The sequence below is a fragment of the Piliocolobus tephrosceles genome, chromosome 14, assembly GCF_002776525.5.
Source record: "Piliocolobus tephrosceles isolate RC106 chromosome 14, ASM277652v3, whole genome shotgun sequence".
Classification (NCBI taxonomy): domain Eukaryota; kingdom Metazoa; phylum Chordata; class Mammalia; order Primates; family Cercopithecidae; genus Piliocolobus; species Piliocolobus tephrosceles.
Genome location: NC_045447.1, coordinates 31,211,962 through 31,222,878, shown reverse-complemented (window position 1 = coordinate 31,222,878; position 10,917 = coordinate 31,211,962). Strand labels below are relative to the sequence as shown.

Below are 10,917 nucleotides of genomic sequence, written 5' to 3'. Positions count from 1 at the left end.
AATAGCAACACTTTTACACTGTTGGTGGGATTGTAAACTAGTTCAACTATTATGGAAAACAGTATGGCAATTCCTCAAGGATCTAGAACTAGATGTACCATATGACCCAGCCATCCCACTACTGGGTATATACCCAAAGGATTATAAATTATGCTACTACAAAGACACATGCACACGTATGTTTATTGCGGCACTATTCACAATAGCAAAGACTTGGAATCAACCCAAATGTCCATCAGTGACAGACTGGATTAAGAAAATGTGGCACATATACACCATGGAATACTATGCAGCCATAAAAAAGGATGAGTTTGCGTCCTTTGTAGGGACATGGACGCAGCTGGAAACCATCATTCTTAGCAAACTATCACAAGAAGAGAAAACCAAACACCGCATGTTCTCACTCATAGGTGGGAACTGAACAATGAGATCACTTGGACTCGGGAAGGGGAACATCACACACTGGGGCCTATCATGGGGAGGGGGGAGGAGGGAGGGATTGCATTGGGGAGTTATACCTGATATAAATGATGAATTGATGGGTGCTGACGAGTTGATGGGTGCAGCACACCAACATGGCACAGATATACATATGTAACAAACCTGCATGTTATGCACATGTACCCTAGAACTTAAAGTATAATAAAAAAAAAAAAAAAGAAAAAGTTAACTCCAAGCAGAGCTAACTTCAAATTGTAGGAAAAAAAAAAAAGAAAGACTCCATCTCCAAAAAAAAAAATTTTTTTAAAAAGTTGAGTCAAACATTTTCTGTTTTGCCTTTATTAGTGGTGAAAATTATTTTGTATGGGGAAGAAGGTTTGGGATGGATTTGGACAAAATCTCCAGATGTGAGTGCCTTTTTTTTTTTTTTTTTGCTCTTCTTCCTAATGCACAAATATCTGACCCAACACTTCCTCTGTAAAGAGACCCCAGAAGTTCCCTTCCAAAGGCAATGCACAGGTATAATCTCCTATCGGCTCATGGGTATATCTTGTTCTAGACACTCTCTCTTCTCTCAGACTAGCTTGCTGATCCTCACCTGCCATCTCTCTTGAAAGCTTCTTGAGACAGAGGCGTTATCTTATTCATCTTTGCAATTCCCAAAGGGCCTAGTATTAGTCAGCCAGTAGGGGCTCCAGAATTATTGGCTGAATCCTGACGATATAGAAGTGGACATTCTGCCTGACCTATTTGTGTGTATTTCCTTCTCTGAATATAAACAAATGAGGTATTAGAGCAGTGGCTCTAAGCAGCTTCAAAACTGTAACTGCATAAAGAGCTACCTGCAAAGTTTGTAAAATTCTCAGTCCTCAGGATGCACCCAAGGACCAATTAAGTCAAAATCCTGGAGAGTTAGACGCAGGCATTCTTGCTTTTTAAAGCTCCTCAGTTGATTCTAACTTGCATCCTCTGCCGTAGAGGTTAGGTTGGTTCCTCTCCAGGCTATGGGTTATCAGCCTAAGAAGATTTTTCACACTGGATACCAGATAATCTCTTACTATAATAATGTCCTTAGAAGGAAAACTTCGTTTTTTTTTTTTTTTTTTTTTTTTTTTTTACTGTTCTCCAACCTTCTATTCTGAAAAACTTTGTAATTTTATAAAGAAGATTCAACTCATAATAGCAATAGTAATTTTATTGCAGTCCAAAGTTCAAAAGTTATATTTCAGAAATGAGGCCTTAATCCAAAGGAGAACAATATTTGGCAGAACAAGGCTGTAAAAATTTACCAGCAAGCAAGTAAATAAAGAACCTAAGAGTCATAGAGCACATGGCAATAAAGAAATGTTAGCCTAGTTGCCTTTTACCAAAGACTAGCCCTCAAACCAACATTGCTGTTAATCTGTCACTATCTGGAGAAGCCGGCCTGGTGGTTTGTCACAGATTAGATTGTGCAAAAAAGCTATCAACCTGCTGTTGAGCCAGAAGGCAGTTAGAGGAGGTATGGAAGAGGAAGAAGGAAGATTGCTCCTAGTAAAATCCTGCTCTGACTCCCTTAAAGTGATTGGATTCATTGAGAAAGAGTATTCAATCTCCTGTGCAGAATTACTGAAATTACATTTTGTATTTGCATTACCTTTGAACTATATGTTCTGTAGCTTGTACATGCATATGCATTTCATTCTTACTAGAACAGTGTAAATGGTGCACAAAACTGACTCAATTGTTTTAAATTCACTTCTTGATATGTGAACATTCTACCAATGCTGTCTACCTTTGGCTCACTGATGAGTAAAGATGGTCTAAAAGGAAACCAGGCTAAATGGTTGCCTGAAACAGGAAAGCAACACAAGCAAGAAAACATATGACAGGGCTTGTTGGCCATTTGAAGTAAATTCTGCTTCCAATAAAAAGTATGGTCTCTTAGAACAGCCAGCGCCCCCAGCCCCTTGACCCCCAGGCTTACCTAGTTCTAGAAATAATACTCTTACCTCATACTTGTTTGAGCTTCCTTGAGCTTCTACATACTGTGGGTCTGCTGGAATTTTGTGCTCATAAGGCATGGTTGGCACTCCATGTGAATATGGCAGCAGGGAACAGGGGGCACACAGATTGCCTGAATCTATTCTGGTAACCTGCATGTTCCCTTGTTCCATCCGACTTTGCTTAGAAAACACACATTCAAAGCTCAAACTATTAAGAATTTCATGATGATGCCAACAAAGCATTAAACCAAACAAACCCTTCTGAGTGAGGGTTCTCTGGGGCTGCCCAGGTTGCACTACTATGAAGCTGACCCTGAGTACAGTGAAGGAAAATGCACTGCAGATGAAGTGACTGCAGCATTTCAGAAAGGATTTGGCAATTTGTGTGATATTCATGCCTAACAGACTCATACTCCATTTCTGGGGATGTATCTCAATGTTCTAATTAAAGCTTTACTTTCAAAGTTGTTCATGACAGAATTGCCATAAGAGAAGTGAACAACCAGTTATAACCTAAATATGTAGTTTAAAAAGATTAATTAAATAAATATTTCCTTGATAACGTATTATGCATCCAGTAAAACTCATGGAGTCTGTGTCAAGGCATGGTGATATGGTTAGGTTTTGTGTCCCTACCCAAATCTCATCTTGAATTATAGTCCCCATAATTCCCATAATCCCCACAGTTCAAGGGAGAGATCAAGTGGAGGTAATTGGATCATGGTTTCCCCCATGCTGTTCTTGTGATAGTGAGTGTGTTCTCACAAGATCTGATGGTTTTATAAGGGGCTCTTTACCCTTTGCTCGGCACTTCTCCTTGCTGCCTTGTGAAGAAGGTGCCTTGCTTCTCCCTTGCCTTCCACTATGACTGTAAGTTTCCTGATGTCTTCCCAGCCATGCTGAACTGTGAGTCAATTAAACCTCTTTCCTTTATAAATTACCTAGTCTTGGGCAGTTTTTTACAGTAGTATGAAAATGGACAAATACACATGAGAAAATGTGTCTGCTTAAATGTTAGTGGAAAACAAAAAGATGTACTATTTCATGCTACAAACTCTGATTTCATATTTATATATTTGAAATAATATATAGATTATATATTTAAAATACATATCTGTATCTTTAAGTAAATGTTAATCAAATACTTCACAGTCTTTGGATATTAGATTATAGGCACTTTTATTTATTCTTTATTTTAGTTTCTACGTATTCCAAACTTTATTGTATGAGAATTTATTTCTTAATTACATTTTGTTTTTTTGTTACAGTCTGATCTTTCTGATGCTCCATAATTCTTTAGGGCTTCAGGATAATGAAGACATCACCATCAGTCAATTTTGCATGTTCCACACAGTTTATAATGTGTGACATTTTTAGACTTTTTCTCAAAAAAGCAAAATTGTGATTGAATGATCTGGCAGGGGAGACTGGAGAAGGGGTCAAGAGGGTTCACTGAAGAGAGGAGGCATTTTTTTTCTGCCTGAATTTTCATTGCCCTGTGTATTAGTCCATTTTCACACGACTGATAAAGACCTACCAGAGACTGGGAAGAAAAAGAGGTTTAATTGGACTTACAGTTCCACCTGGCTGGGGAGGCCTCAGAATCATGGCGGGAGGTGAAAGGCACTTCTTACATCGAGGCAGTATGAGAAAATGAGGAAGAAGCAAAAGCGGAAACCCCTAATAAACCCATCAGATCTCGTGAGACTTATTCACTATGATGAGAATAGCACGGGAAAGACCGGCCTACGTGATTCAATTACCTCTCCCTGGGTCCCTCAGAATTCCGGAAGATTCAACTTGAAATTTGAATGGGGACACGGCCAAACCATATCATCTGTATTAGGGTAGAGTTAATTGAAAGTGCTTTATGATGATGCTGCTGAACTTCAAATAGCCTGAGTATTACAGGAAGTCTATAGGGCTGAGACCAAAAGGACCTAGGTTTAAATCCAGCTCTACCTTGTTCTCTTCGTTTTCTTTTCTTTTTTTTTGGTGGTGAAAAACACATGATATAAATTTTACCATTTTTATGTGCACAGTTCAGTAATGTTAAGTATATTTACATTTTTGTGAAACATTCACTAGGCTTTTTTAAAAGTCTTTTTGAGGTATAATTGATCTATTGAAAAAACTGTACATATTTAATGTATACAATTTGATGGGTTTAGATGTGTGCATCCACCCATGAAACCACCACCACAATCAAAGTAATAAACATCCATCACTGTATTAATCCGTTTTCATGCTTCTGATAAAGACCTACCCGAGACTGGGAAGAAAAAAACTTTTAATTGGACTTACAGTTCCACATGGCTGGGGAGGATTCAGAATCATGGTGGGAGGCGAAAGGCACTTCTTAGATGGCCGCAGCAAGAGAAAATGAAGAAGGTGCAACAGCGGAAACTGCGGATAAACCCATCAGATCTCGTGAGACTGTTTCACTATCACGAGAACAACAGGGGAAAGACTGGCCCCCATGATTCCATTATCTCCCCCCGGGTCCCTCCCACAACACGTGGGAATTCTGAGAGCTAAATTCAAGTTGAGATTTGGGTGGAGACACAGCCGAACCGTATCAATCACCTCCAAAAGTTTTCTGTGTCCCCTATGCTTTTTTTTTTTTTTTTTTTTTTTTAGAAAATATGGAATGCTTCATGAATTTGCATGTCATCCCTGGGCAAGGACCAGGCTAATATCTGTAGCATTCCTATTTTAGTATATGTGCTGCTGAAGTGAACATTTCAACCCTTTTTTAGTGGTAAGAGCACTTAACATGAGATTTATCCTCTCGATAAAATGTTTAAGTTTACAATACAGTATTGTTAACTATAGGCACTATGTTGCACAGCAGATCTCTAGAACTTATTCATCTTGCATGTGAAATGTTGCAGCCATTATGGAAAACAATATGGAGATTCCTCAAAAAATTAAAAAATAAAACTACTATAGTACCCGCAACCTCACTTCTGGCTATATATCCAAAAGATTTGAAATCAGGATCTCAAAGAGATACTTGCCCTCCTATGTTTATTACAGCATTATTCACTGTCTTAATTTATTTTCTACTGCTATAACAAAATACCACAGACTGGGTATTTTATAAAGGAAAAATGTATTTCTTACAGTTCTGGAGACTGGGAATTCCAAGAGCGTGGTGCCAGCATCTGGTGAGGGTTATTCCCTGGTAGGAGGTATCACATGGTGAGTGAACGTACGAGACAGAGAGCAAAGTGAGCTGAACTCATCTTTTTTTTTTTTTTTTTTTTAATCAGGACCCTACTCCTTTGACAACTAACCCACTCCCATGATAACAGTATTAATTCATGCATGAGGGCAGAGACCTCATGACCTTATCATCTCTTAAAGGCTCTGCCTTTCAATACTGTTACACTAGCAATTACATTTCAACATGAATTTTGGCAGGGACATTCAAATGATAGCATTCACAGTAGCCAATATATGGAAACAACCTTAATGTCTGTTGATGAATGAATGGATAAAGAAAATGTGGTAAATCTACACAATGGAATATTTTTCAGCATTAAAAAAAGAAAGAAATCTTTTCATATGCAATGACATGGATAAACCTGGAGGACATTATGCCAAGAAAAATAAAGCAATCACGGGAGGACAGATATTGTATCATTCCAGCTCTAACTCTTATTAGCTGTGTGATTTTTGAACCTAAGTTATTACAGCTGTAAAATAGGAATTATACTCCCGCCATAAGAGGGTGAATGAGAAGACACCATCAGAATATTGAACTGTGCACTGTGTGCACTGAATCTGTCTTGGAAAAGTCACTCTGTCAAATGTTGGTTGTTGGTTGTACCACAAAGCCTCATATTCCATATTCCTCTGGGGAATTAGCGGGCCAAGGTTTGGCCAGTGAAATAGCAAATTAGTTTCCAAATATATTGTTTCCAGGAAAATTATCTTTTCAAAACAGTTATGGTGTTTCATGTCTCACAAACCACAGAGTTTATTGTTCATCATTTCTGCTTCACAAGAAGTGCTCTTTTTTATGTTTTTAATGTATTCCAAGAAAAATTAAAGATGTTTCCATCATGGTTAAAAAAAGAAACAAACCACCTTTGAATTCTAAAATGAGACATAGGCAGCTAGAAAACTTTTATTCAACATTGTAATAAGAGTAGGTCTGCTGTGGTATTGTTTGTTCTGCATCCAATGATTGATTCATCGACTCACACGCTTAGCATCTGCTGAGTGACTAAAGCTGAGTATAGGGGTGGAGAGATAAGATGAGTGAGGTGTGATTCCTCTGCCCTCTCTTTCCTACACCTTTTTATCCAGGAGGCAGGCTTGTAAACTAACAATATGTTAACTGTACACAAAAGATTATAGGAGCCGTACCTGGGGGTGCCAACTCTGGCTGACGAAGTTGAGGATGGTTTCCATGGGATGGATCTCAGCTCTCCCAAAGCCCTTTAGAGCTCTTACTGCTACAACACCTTCATTATGATGTGGTGTAGATACAGGCTGACTGCATCCTCAGGGCATGCACTGCTGGTCAGACAGGCAGGTGATTTAAAGACATTCTTCTTACCACTGTCAGCAGTAGGACATAAAGCTTTGTCAGGAGGCAAAATGAAACTGTTAGCAAAGCAAAATCTGGGAATTCCAGATCCTGCGTCCTTATGTGCCCAGTGTAACTGAGAACAGCCTTTGGCAAATGTACAAATGGGTTCACTAGGCTAGAGAAATAAGACCTTTGTTTGTGAGTACAGGTTGAGTATCCCTTATCTGAAATGCTTGGGATCAGAAGTGTTTTGAATTTCAGGTTTTTTCAGATTTTGATATATTTGCATATATGTAATGAGATATCTTGGGGATGGAATACAAATCGAAACAAAAAATTCATTTATATTTCATATACACCTTTAGTAAATAGCCTTAAGGTAATTGTATACAATATTTCAATAATTTTGTATGTGAAGCAAAGTTTGTGTACATTGAACCACCAGAAAGCAAAAGTGTTACTATCTCATGTTGGTACTCAGAAAATTTTGGATTTTTGAGCATTTCAGATTCTGGATTTTCAGATTAGGGGCATTCAATCTGTGTTTTTAAGAGATTGCTGGATGAGGGGAATAGTCATTTTCTGATCACCTATATCAGAATAACTGTGGATGCTTGTTGAAAAGTAAATTCCGGGTCGGGTGTGGTGGCTCACGCCTGTAATCCCAACACTTTGGGAGGCCGAGGTGGGCAGATCGCTTGAGGTCAGGAGTTTGAGACCAGACTGGCCAACATAGTGAAACCCCGTCTTTACTAAAAATGCAAAAAATTAGCGGGTCGTGGTGGCAGTTGCCTGCAATCCCAGCTACTCAGGAGGCTGAGGCAGGAGAATAGTTTGAACCCGGGAGGTGGAGGTTGCAGTGAGCCAAGATCTCGCCGCTGGACTCCAGCCTGGGTGACAGAGCGAGACTCCCTATCAGAAAAAAAAAGGAAATTTCTGTTCTTTGTAATAGAAGAACTGAGTCACAATCTCTGGGATTGTGACCTGGCAATATGTTTTTGACCAGTTTCCTGGTTATTTTTGCATACAACCTAAGATTTATGAATCACCAGTACAAGAGAAAGAACATATAGCTCAAAGTCAACAGTTCTGGTTCGATGGGTTGGGCACAGCATTTTACTTTTCTGAGCTTCAGTTTCCATGCTGTAAAATGGGGCTTGAGAACAGTATTTCCCTTGCAATGTGGGGTGATGTCACCTTATAATAATAAAATGCCTTGCAGTGCTAAGTCATTGTTACTACTTTTCAAGACAGTGCATTTTCTTTTCAAAGAGCTTTTAACTGAATGAAAGTCCTTTTATAAATTAGTTGAGGGGCATGTGGAACAGTCTTTAAGGCTTCTGATCCTAGTTCTAACTTTGGAGATACTGTCAACATAATCAATTTGCATTGAATACAATATGGTTTTGATATACAATGATAAAGACTACCTTGGATTTCTTTATGAGTCTAGTCTAGGAAGAGATGTGTAAATAAATAATTTCAATGCAATTTGAAAATAATAATTATAATGGTCATAATAAAATATTTAAATCAACAATTATTATAATTAACATATTTTGAGCATTATGATGTTCCTGGAACTCTGCTAAGAGATTATATTTTCTCATTTAAGCCTCATTATTACCCTGTAAGATGGGCATTATTATTTGCATTTTACAGATCATAAAATTGTGGCCCAAAGAGGTAGAATGACTTGCTTGAGGGTATACAGTCATAAATAGAAGAATTCAGATCCAAATCCATGTCTTGGTTGGGTGTGGTGGTTCACACCTGTAGTTGTAGCACTTTGGGAGGTGAGGCAGGAGGATTACTTGAGGCCAGAAGTTCGAGACTAGCCTGGGCAACATAGTGAGACCCTGTCTCTAAAACAAAAGACCAAAAAAAACCCTTAAAATCTATCTGTCTGATTCTATCTTTCTCCTCTGTCTATTGGTCTATAATTTCCAGCAAACTGTTAGGTTTGCATTTGCAATTGTGAGACCTAAGTCCCTAGACTGAAAGAATCCTCCTTAATGGAGTAACTTTCAAAATCTTGACAGTAATCCACAGTGTCAAGATGAACTTGATCTTACATCATGACCCAATGTACATACACACATACACAAAGGCACACACGTGTGTGTATGTATACCTGTCATAAAAAAACACTCAATACTCATTTTTACTATGATGGTTTTTCTTTTCTTCCTTTTGTTTCTTTCTTTCTTTTTTTTTTTTTTTTTTTTTCTGAGACGGAGTCTCACTCTGTCACCAGACTGGAGTGCAATGGTACGATCTCGGCTCACTGCAACCTCCACCTCCCAGGTTCAAGTGATTCTCCTGCTTTAGCCTACCGAGTAGTTGAGACTACAGGTGCGTGCCACCACACCCAGCTAATTTTTGTATTTTTAGTAAAGATGGGGTTTCACCATGTTGGCAGGATGGTCTCGATCTCTTGACCTCAGGTGATCTGCCCACCTCGGCCTCCCAAAGTTTTGGGATCACAGGCATGAGCCACCTCACTCGGCCTTCCTTCTGTTTCCTAAAAAATGTTTGTGGTGACTCCATTGATCTGATTACTTTTTGATGGGTCTGACTTATGGTTTGAAAATCCCGCCTTAGGGGATATTGAGACCAGGTCTCTCTTTTATAGATGTGAAGACTGTGAGGGCAAACAATCTTGGGAGGGTCTAATTGGCAATGAGCAGGAATCAGCTACCACATGGCTAGCCTAGAGTTTTGTATTTTTTGTTTTTTCCCTATTCATAGGTTCTAAAATGACAGTCCTGTTAACAGAAAGAACAATCACTTTGTGGTCCAGCTGCCCTTGATTCAAATCTGAATTCCACCCTGTCTAGCTATATGACTTGATGTATGACTTCATCTCTCTGAGCCTCTTTCCTCTGTGGACAAGGGAGGTAACAATACCAATGAGGAGACTTGTGAAGGTGAATTGATATTAAGACCCAGTGCCTGGCATACATTATGTGCTTAACACAGGGGAGACACCACAGGTAACTGGGGGAAATGTTAAGTAAGAGACAGCGAAGACTGAGAGTCATTTGTTAGGTGGTCATGAATGCAACCTCATTGATTTCCAGAATCCAGTGCAGCCTTAAGATTTGAGAGGCGGAGATAACATTTGTATATGTTTAGCAGTGTGGTTCAGTGGGGGAAAATGTTGGCTTTTGATCCAAACAGATGTGGCTATGAATCTCAGCTCCAGAACCTTCTAGCTTCAATCAACCTGTTTCTTCATCTGTAAATTGAAATATTAAAACTTCCTTCAAATAAGTATTGTGGGATTCACCAAGGAATTTTCCCAGTATTTACCCCTTCCTTTCATAATATGACTTAGAAATTTTATGGATCACCTTTGATTTTACCTTTTTATTATAGAAATTTTTGAACATACAAGAACGTAAAAAGCATGCATATACTGATCCATATACACCAACTTTCCTGAATTATGGACCTGTTTGCATTGAATAGTTTAGTCTCTCCCCACAGTTGGCTAACATAGTGCCTAGCTGATCGTAAGCATTCAAGAAATATTTGCTGTTTGAATGAATGGACAGGAGGATGAAGAATGACAAACCTCACTTCTGTCACCAATTACTTATAGCAGGAATCCAAACTCAAATGACTTCAGGGGCCAGACAGTTAGTGTAACTGGGTGAATTATATTGGGGTAAGACAATAAGGAGTGAAAGAGACTGTGGAGAGGATGTATGACTTCTAAAGGGACTTGAACTTAAATAAATTTTAATACTCTGTGAAGGTCCACTCTCAAAAATCTGTGGGCTATCCATGATCTCTGATTTGTAGAATGCCTGTTACATGATTTGCACCATGCTAGATGTTGAGACAAAGATATATCATGGACCAGTGAAAGGTAAACTGGAGAGTCCCACAGACCTAATCACAAGTGTATAACACTCACCTGCTAAGTTGCTTTGGTTCACT

General features: G+C 38.8%; 1 non-coding gene across 1 annotated transcript; it reads right to left on the bottom strand.

Annotated features, from left to right (window-relative positions):
• Positions 1 to 5,065: 5,065 nt before the first annotated feature.
• Positions 5,066 to 5,167, bottom strand: LOC111536857. The gene has a single exon (XR_002729836.1). It is a non-coding gene; the product is annotated as a U6 spliceosomal RNA (small nuclear RNA).
• Between the last annotated feature and the right edge of the window lie 5,750 nt (positions 5,168 to 10,917).